Genomic DNA, 8,376 nt, shown 5'->3' on the forward strand with positions numbered 1-8,376 from the left:
TCAACCACCCCTCCACCATCTACTGTTCATCCAGCCCTCCACACCACGGGGTCCTGTTCAACCACCCCTCCACGGGCACCCCTCCACCGTCTACTGTTCATCCAGCCCTCCACACCGCGGGGTCCTGTTCATCCAGAGGCAATGCCACCGCTCACTGTTCATCCAACCCCCACCCCCCCGCAATGCTCACTGTTCATCCAATCGATCGACTTCAGTTAGCAGCAGTAGCGAAGGAATCGCTCGATCGGGTTCAGTTAACAGCCATTGATTGATCGCTCGGGTTCAGTAACACGTAGCCTGTAGTGCAATCGCTCGGGTTCAGTTAGAGCCCAACGCCTCGCTCGGGTTCAGTTAGAGCCAACGCCTCACGCACACACGCCTACGCGTACGAGAGAAACGCGCATCGCTCGGCCCCCGACCTCCCACCGTAACCGGCAACTCCCCAAAATTTTCCTCCCCCTCGCTTCTACCACGGTTTTTTCCGTCATGGACGGCCCAAAGAATGTCATGCAGCTGCGTCTCCGGCCCGCCCAGGACGAAAAGCCCATTTTCTGTCATGATTTTTTGTCATAGAAGTAGTAGCCCACCACATCTATGATGATACCGGGTTTTGTCAAAATTATCGTCATAGAAGTGTCATATTTATGACAGAAATTTTTTCCGTTCGGCCCAAAATGTCACGGATGTGTCTTTTTTTGTAGTGAAGATGGCAAACCTGTTGCATAGTTTTCTGAAAAATTGAGTGGTCCTAGTCTGAACTATTCTACTTATGATAAAGAATTATATGCTCTTGTTCGGACTTTAGGAACATGGCAACATTATTTATGGCCCAAAGAATTTGTTATACATTCTGATCATGAATCTTTGAAACATATTAAAAGTCAAGCTAAACTGAATCATAGGCATGCTAAATGGCTTAAATTCATTAAGACTTTCCCTTATGTCATTAAACACAAGAAGGGTAAAGAAAATGTTATTGCTGACGCATTGTCTCGTCGCTATATTATGCTTTCACAACTTTACTTCAAAATATTTGGTTTGGAGACCATCAAAGATCAATATGTGCATGATGCTGATTTTAAAGATGTATTGCAGAATGGTAAAGAAGGAAGAACATGGAACAAGTTCGTCGTTAATCATGGATTTGTGTTCTGTGCTAACAAGTGATGCATTCCATCTAGCTCCGTTCGTCATTTGTTGTTGCAGGAGGCGCTAGGAGGAGGATTAATGGGACACTTTGGCGTGAAGAAGATGGAGGATATACTTGCTACACATTTGTTTTGGCAAAAGACGAGACATGATGTTGAGCGTTTTGTTGCTCGCTGCACTACATGTCAAAAAGCTAAGTCATGACTCAATCCTCATCGTTTATGTATGCCTTTGCATGTACCTAGTGTTCCTTCGGAGTATATATCTATGGACTTTGTTTTAGGTTTACCTCGAACAAAGAAGGGGAGGGATAGCATATTTGTTGTCGTTGATAGATTCTCGAAAATGGCACACTTTATACCATGTCATAAAACGATGATGCTGTTAATGTTGCTGATTTGTTCTTTCGTGAAATTATTCGCTTGCATGGTGTGCCAAATACTATTGTTCCACATCATGATACTAAATTTCTTAGCCACTTTTGGAGTTGTTTATGGGCTAAGTTGGGGACTAAACTGCTTTTTAGTAGTACTTGTCACCCCAAACTGATGGATAAACCGAAGTAGTCAATAGAACATTGTCTACTATGCTTCGGGCAGTTTTGCAGAATAGTAAGAAAATGTGGGAGGAATGCTTGCCTCATATTGAATTTGCTTATAATCGTTCATTGCATTCTACTACTAAGATGTGCCCTTTTGAAATTGTGTATGGTTTCCTACCTCGTGCACCTATTGATTTCTTGCCTCTTCCATCTTCGGAGAAGGTTAATTTTGATGCAAAACAACGTGCTAAATTAATTTTAAAAATGCATGAGTTAACTAAGGAAAACATTGAGCGTACGAATGCTAAATATAAACTTGCTGGAGATAAGGGTAGAAAACATGTTGTGTTTAGACCTGGAGATCTCGTTTGGTTACATTTGCGTAAGGATAGATTTCCTGATTTGCGCAAATCAAAGCTATTGCCACGTACTAATGGTCCTTTTAAGGTGTTAGTGAAGACAAATGATAATGCATATAAACTTGAGCTGCCAGCAGATTTTGGGGTTCGTCCCACTTTTAACATTGCAGATTTGAAGCCTTATTTGGGAGCGAAAGATGAGCTTCCATCGAGGACGACTTCATTTCAAGAAGGGGAGGATGATGAGGACATCAATACCATTGTTACACCCACAGCCCCTACTGCTATAAATACTGGACCAATTACTAGAGCTTGCGCATGCCAATTAAATTACCAGGTACTTTCGTTTCTTGGTAATGATTCTAATGTTCATGAGAATATGATGCTGCCTAAATTGGATACATTTGTTTTGCTTACAAATGAAGGGCCTATCTTGGAGAAGGATGAACATTGGAGCAAGAACAAGCATGGAGATGATGGCATGTGCAAGGGGAACAAGAATGGAGTTACAAGTGATGATTTTAGGACGTTGAAGCCACCATAATGAGGGCATGAAGCCTTGGACGAAATATACAAGATGCTACTTCATAATTTTCGTCTAGAGGCTCTTCTAGGTGCCGCGTCACCTTATTATTGGGCCAGGCCCATGTAATTTCAAAATACTTGATTATAGGTTGTTTTTAGAGTCTCTATGTCTGGGGAAGAAAGAGTTAGGGTTGGTTTCAGACCCCTCCCTCAAGGGCCACGAAATTCCCCCCTCTTCCTCCATATATACAGCCCTTAGGGCGTCGTTTAGACTTTGGGTTTTGTTTATATTAGAAGTTCGCCATAGCTGCAACTTCGTGTACTTCGTTTGTGTTCAACGAGCAGACAAAGGCGTCACAGAACCTCACCTTCATTAATAAAGCTTTCCTCTTATATTCGCAATATCCAGATTGCAATCTCAGTTTCTTGCTTGTACTTTGTTTGCTCGCAGGAAAACAGACCCTCGTGGTTAGGTTGATCGTGCTCCGGCATGGTCAATAACCCCTAGGAACTTGGTTTAGTGATTGCTAAGGTGCTACATCTCGCACGTTCATAGTTGGATCGTCAAGGTCGACTCCCACAGAAAATGATAGCCACCATCTCATCGAAAGACGAGACACCTTTGCCTCTATCAGAGGAGCGGAGGCATTCATCCACATTCCTCTCTTCCTCCCCCCTCTGATTTCTCCTGGTTATGCTAAAAGGGAGAGCCCTGGTCCGGGCCCCGAGCCCTAGCTTAGAGCTGACGATGCCAAGTGCTCGCGCTAATGCTTGTGGGGTGAAAGAAAGGAATGATTACGCCTTCGTCGGGATGGGATCCCTTTCTCACCTTCGTGCGAGCCTCAAGGGGCGCTCGGGCGGCGCGGCGGTAGCACTAGAGGTGGTGACTCTGGTGTGCTCGTCACCGAGTCGCCCGTGGCTTCAATTTTAGTGAGGGGTGACGCAAACGATACCACACCGAGGCCCATAATGGGAAGGGGGCATGGTAGTCGATCGTGGCCTAACCCCCCCTCTTCCCGTGGTGTCGGAGGGAGGTCGCAGAGGTGGTTCACCATTGGAGAGGGCCGACCCTATTTCCCTACACACCGCATGTCCGATGCATGGGAGAAACCATGATCCTCATGCAAGCTTACTTAACGGGTGGTGGCTTTATATCGCCGGGCCGTTGGGGACGATCATGCTCTCTGTGGGGTTACTTGGAGCGCATGGTGTTCGCATCGGTGGCCGTGGTGGGAGCTTTGGGTGACGGTGGTGCAGAAGCCGGTGGCAACCCATGACGCGTCAAGAACGGGGTGACAATTCTGACGAGTCGTGTTTGCCGGTGACTCCGTCATCTCCGCCTAGGCTTCCGGCAGCGCCACCATTCCCGCCCTTCAGTTTCTTCCTCCTAGCCTGGGAACGACGCCATCTTGATCCTGGGGAGGCGCCGAATCCCAGGCCTTCCCTCCGCCTTCTCCATCCCTTCCTGTAGTTTCTAAGAAGGAGAGGAAAAAGTGAAGGCATCGCGGGCATCTTATCTATTTTTAATCTTAAATCTGTAGGCACTTGCCAAATTTTAGTTATAATAATGTAATCTCTTGAATCCATATTTGTCTCATGTAAGGTTTTTCCTTGTTTGATCTGCATATTTATGAAAAAGATAAACCTTACTAGGGACTCGTGCCTGTATATGTCCATGCAGAGTGTGATGCCTCTATATGGTTAAGTAAACGAGATCCCCTAGCAGGCTATCCTACCGGTTCCCTCTGTTTTGTCGTCGGGGAGTAGGCCTACCGGGCATAAACTATAGAGAGGGATCAACCCCCTACCAGTCCTTATCCATCAAAGGCCACTACGACCACCCTGACCGAAGCAGCGTTCGAGTCGAAGGGTGGGAGAACCTAAGTTTCAAAGGGTAGCGGGGTTTTCTCATGCACAAGTCTTTACTTATAGAACACGTATGGATAAAAGAATGAACTTATCTGTTTGGCTTGTCGGAGACCATAGCGCTGGCTCATCTTCTTATCTCCTCTTGGGGACTAAGTCCATGGTAGGAGCCTATAGCTTATGCAGATGAAAATGATTCCAGATGCGATATTATCTACATGAACATGCGATGCTCATGATATTCTCATGCATGCATGCAACTTGTCGCCCCCTAGCGTTTCATTTGTTTCTCTGTTGCCCAGGGTCTGCGCCTGGCTTTGTACAAGGGGTTACATGCAACTGAGGAAAGGCTTGTACAAAAGGGTGGCTGCCGGGCAGGGCCGACAGCCACGCCTTACGGGTAGAACTTGCGGAGATGCTCAATATTGTCACGCCCAAGATGCGACCCTATCCTAAAGGAACTCGAAGGTCCCACCAAGGATAGAAGCACATCTTGAAGACGCTTTTGCAAGGTGGATATCATTACATCAAACCATTACATAATAGTTGGGGATACATACATAAGGCACAAACGCCCCAAGAATACATCAACATCATACAAGAGATCAACATCCGACTACGGATGGTACACAAACAAAAACTCAAACAATATCCACCCTGCTAGCCCAGGTTGCCGACCTGGAACCTATCCCCTGATCGAAGAAGAAGCAGAAGAAGAACTCCAAAACAAGCAAACATCGCTCTCGCGTCATGATCATCGCATAACCTGTACCTGCAACTGTTGTTGTAGTAATCTGTGAGCCACGAGGACTCAGCAATCCCATTACCATGGGTATCAAGACTAGCAAAGCTTAATGGAAAAGGAAGGGGTAAAGTGGTGAGGTTGCATCAGCGACTAAGCATATATGGTGGCTAACATACGCAAATAAGAGCGAGAGGAGAAGCAAACGGAACGGTCGTGAAGCTAGCAATGATCAAGAAGTGATCTTGAAACTACTTACGTCAAACATAACCCAAAACCTTGTTCACTTCCCGGACTCCGCCGAAAAGAGACCATCACGGCTACACACGCGGTTGATGCGTTTTAATTCGAATCTGGTGTCAAGTTATCTACAACCGGATATTAACAAATTCCCATCTGCCACATAACCGCGGGCACGGCTCTCGAAAGTTTAAAACCCTGCAGGGGTGTCCCAACTTAGCCCATCACAAGCTCTCATGGTCAACGAAGGATATTCCTTCTCCCAAGAAGACCCGATCAGTCTCGGAATCTCGGTTTACAAGACATTTCGACAATGGTAAAACAAGACTAGCAAAGCCGCCCGATGTGTCGACAATCCCGATAGGAGTCGCACGTATCTCGTTCTCAGGACACACCAGATAAGCGAAGCATACAGGTACCGACGTAACCCAAGTTGCCAAGGGATGGTCCCGCACGGTGCTCTAGTTTGGACCAACACTTAGACAAGCATTGGCCCGGGGGGCTAAAATAAAGATGACCCTCGGGTTAATTACTCCCAAGGGAAAGGTATAGGTGGTAGGCAAATGGTAAAACCAATGTTGGGCCTTGCTGGAGGAGTTTTATTCAAGGCAACTGTCAAGGGGGTCCCATAAATCACCCAACCATGTTAGGGACGCAAAATCCGGGAACATAATACTGATATGACGGAAACTAGGGCGGCAAGAGTGGAACAAAACACCAGGCATAAGGCCGAGCCTTCCACCCTTTACCAAGTATATAGGTGCATTAATTAAAAAAGAGACATTGTGACATCCCAACATAATCCTGTCCATCATGGAGCAAGCTTCAACTTCACCTGCATCTAACAACGCTATAAGAGGGGCTGAGCAAAAGCGGTAACATAGCCAAACAACGGTTTTCTAGGAAGGGTGAAAAAGGTTAGAGGCTGACATGGCAATTTGGGAGGCTTGGTCAACAAGTGATAGGTAGCGCAACATAGCGATAGAACGAAGCAAGTAGCATAGCTATTATGGTAATAAGATCCAAGGTGACGGTCATGTTGCCTGAAATCCCGCAAGGAAGAAGAACGAGTCCATGAAGAAGATGAAGCCACGTAGATGAACCAAGCGTAGACGAACGAATCCTCACGATCGCAACGAAACATGAACTAACGAGAAGGAGCACAACCAGAAAGAAGCAAACAACAAGGTAAACACACAACACATAAACATGACATGATGCACAACCAAGCATGATGCATGACAGAGCTAGATGAGGCTACTCATGGCAATAGATGATGCATACAAGAGTAATACATCAAAGCAAGTTTAAATGAGGCCGGATACAACATATAACAATTCCGGTAAGTCCTCATATGCAAATTTAAAAATTGGCCCAGAACTGAATAAGCCTTATGTTCAAGTTGTTAAACAGCAATTTGAAATTCACCAAGATGATCTACACCAAATTCTAGTCAAGTTACATATAAAGTTCATTTAGTTCGGAGCTACGGCCTAGAAGATATGAGTAAAACAATTTAAACATCGCATTGATGCAAAATACATTCAAACATCAAGCAAACACTCTCAAAACATGGATGCAACAAGGTAACATGAAATTACATGCAAAACTAAGCAAGTTTCATATAGAGCACACTCAAAACAGAGCAACGGTTCAACACACCATACAAGTTTAAAGGACAATCTGTCCAAAACAGCAACTAGGCATCTTGCAAGCATCAAAACAACATGCTAAAGCATCCTAACATGATAGCAAAAGGCATGGACATGAATTACAGGTAAAGCATGACAAAACATGAACACTAAGCTATCTCCATAAAACACTATAACATGCTCAAAAGGACATGGAAAGATTGCAAATAATAACAGTTTACAGACTGGGCAGAAATAACATCAGGTTGCAATGTTTAGAGCTATCAATCAACATGCTACAGGAACTAAACATGGCAAACAGAGGCATGAAAAGCTAATAATAAAGACAAAGAACAAAACTCCATTACTGAACTTATTCAAAAGATCAACAGAAAAGATGGTAGCATCCATGCAAACATGGCGAGTAATATGACATATTCAGACATGGCAGGAACAACGATACGTAGGCATGTTGGTGAGCTTGTACAACTCATCACAGAGCAATACATGGCATTACAATGTGACCAACAGTAATATCACATAATTATGAAGCTAAAAATGGCAATATCATGGTCATAGGGTGCATGGATCACTAGAAAAACACATGGCAAAACTGAACTTAATGTTAACAGGCTGACAGCAGCATTATTTAGCAATTTGAGAGCAAGATTACAGCAAGCTACAGCAGGCTATAAATGCAACCAGGGGAGCGGATGGATAGAGCATGACATGTATAACAGAACATCTTTAGTGAACATCTCCAGATTATGCATAGAATGACTTGTAGCAGCAGGTTGACATAGCATCATGATATAGCAGAATCAGTCTAGCAAAACAGCAACAACAAGTACCCTACTTCACGAGCTCGATGCACTCACTACAAGAATCACAAAAATACATGGGTTGCACCTCTGAAAAGATGGAATGATGTAGCTCAAAACTCATGTAGACATCAAGATCATAGGATGCACACACTAAATGCAATGAAAAAGACAAAACAGCAACTTCTGCTAACAGACAACAATTAACATCATATAGCACAACGATGGACACAAACAAGCATGGCACAATGGAACAAAATGAAGATCATCTCACAATGAACATTTTGATATATCATGCACAAAAAATGGAGCAGTATGCAACAAGTTATGGCATGATGAACAGAGGCATAAAATTTCACAGATCTGGGACTTAGAAGAAAAACGGGGTCAACCTAGGGTTCGCACAGGGATCGAGGATGGCCGGAGCTGGGTCGCCGGAGGACGGGGCGGCGCCGGAGGACGACAGGGGAGGGTCGCCGGCGGGTTGGGGCGGCGGATCCGG

Source organism: Triticum aestivum, chromosome 2B, assembly GCF_018294505.1.
Source record: "Triticum aestivum cultivar Chinese Spring chromosome 2B, IWGSC CS RefSeq v2.1, whole genome shotgun sequence".
Taxonomy (NCBI): Eukaryota; Viridiplantae; Streptophyta; class Magnoliopsida; order Poales; family Poaceae; genus Triticum; species Triticum aestivum.